A 2,026-nucleotide genomic window follows, 5' to 3' on the forward strand; every position below is an offset into this window, starting at 1 on the left:
TCTGTAGTTGCTCTTTCTTAAGAAATTTGAAATAGTACTTTTGGACTTCAAAACCTTTAGCCAGATAGTTAAAGGTGAAGTAGAAACAATTTTACATTTTTTCTATGTCATGTGTTTATGGTGCTTTATTTATAACACTGATATCAAATTGCCCATTCATTGCTTATTGTTTTATACAAAGAAAAGCATACATCTAGATTAAATGCTACTACTTCCTCTCCAACCTAAAACTCTACTTCAGCATCCTTTTCAAAATCAGTCAACCCACTGGCCCTGTGAAGCCATCCTGGCTGGCCTCCCAAGTCCTGATGGGCGGGGAAACTGCCCTGAGGAGGCTGGGAGGGGAGGGCATGATGCTGAACTTTTGTGTAGCCCCCAACTGCAAGCAGAGGAGCATGTAGTTGGACCTGACCTTCTTCAAGTTCCTGCATTATCAGGTCAGAGCCCAGAAGTGAGTGAAGAATTGTTGCAGAGCAGACTTAGAAGATAAAATGCCTGACCAACTAAATCAACATTATTGATCATGTGCCAAATACTTTGAGACCTCTGTGATCTGTAGAAATGTAAATTTTACAAAAACATCAGAAAAATTCAGAATGATTGGGTTATTGTATTTCTCAAAATTAATTGAAGCAGATACTTGTGAAGTAATTGGGAGAGTCCTTATAGGACTGTTCTTCAATACAATGCAATACCAAAAATATTTGATCTTACCAATCATTTAAACAATTCAAATAATAGACACAGAAAATGAATAAAAGAATTGAATGAAGATGAAATCAAGCCAGTGAAACAAAGAAAAAATTGTGAAACTTCTGAACAGGAACAAAAACATAAACTAACAACAGCTGTGCTCAGAACCCTACTGCAGAAGAAGGGGATGAAGAGCAAAATGAAGACATCTTACCTGTGACCCTTGAAGACAAGGAAAACAAAGAATGCCTAAAATCTCTATTTGAAGTCTTGATTGTTATCGGAAAACAAAATGTGTCGCTAAATGGACATGAGGCTAATGAAATCCCAGGAGGGCTCTTTACTCCAGATAACTTTCAAGCACTGCTAGAGTGCCTGTTAAATTCTGGGGCGGAGGTCCTGAGAAAATGCTTTGAGACAACAGCAATTAACACATTGTTATGTTCAAAAACACAGCAGAAACAGATGCTAGAGATCTGTGAGGGCTGTATTCATGGAGAAACTCTCAGAGAAGTGAGAGACTCACACTTCTTTTGTATTATCACTGACAATGTAGTGGACATAGCAGGAGAGAGCATCTAACCTGTGTTGGTGAGGTTTATTGATTAATCTCATAAACTGAGAGGAGCTTGTAGACTTCCTGGCTTATGAAACTGATGCAGAAATTTTGGCTGTGAAATTTTACACTGTGACAACTGAGAAACAGGGACCAAATATGGAGTATTGTCGTGGCCAGGCTCACATTATTTCTAGTGGATTTTCTTCCAAAATGAAAGTTGTCACTTGTAGAGTTTTAGAGAATTCTAGCAGTGACACTCCGCAAGCTATCTACACACTCTGATCTTATTGTTCCTTAAATATGTGTTGGGCTAAATCAGTACCTGTTATGGGAGTATCTGTTGCATTAGGAGCAATTGAGGAAGTTTATTCTTTTTACCATAGATCACCACAACTGCTTGTAGGACTTTACAATGTAATTTCTATTCTTTTTCAGAACAATGAAGAAAGGGGTAAACAAACTGAAGGGAATTTGTCATTTTCAGTGAACAGTCAGAGATGATGATTCTGAAATTTTAGTGGACCTCCTGCAAGTACTTGTTTTATGTTTAGATGGTGTAAGTGACACAAATATTAGATGGTATAACAGTGTATCTGCCCAAACATTTGTACTCTGCAGTGTAGTAACAGATTTTGATTTCATGGTTATTACTGCTGTTCTTTAAAATGTCTTAACTTTTACAAGAGCCTTGGTAAAAAAAAAAATAAATAAAAATATAAAATAAAAAAAAAAAATATCCAGGGGCAAACTTCTGATGTCTTCTTTGCAGCCAGT

General features: G+C 37.0%; 1 pseudogene; it reads left to right on the top strand.

The window, feature by feature from the left end:
* The first annotated feature begins 353 nt into the window (after positions 1-353).
* LOC105529644 overlaps positions 354-2,026 on the top strand; it is a 2,504-nt pseudogene continuing 831 nt past the window's right edge.

This window comes from Mandrillus leucophaeus, unplaced genomic scaffold (assembly GCF_000951045.1).
Source record: "Mandrillus leucophaeus isolate KB7577 unplaced genomic scaffold, Mleu.le_1.0 Scaffold776, whole genome shotgun sequence".
In the NCBI taxonomy this organism is placed as follows: Eukaryota; Metazoa; Chordata; class Mammalia; order Primates; family Cercopithecidae; genus Mandrillus; species Mandrillus leucophaeus.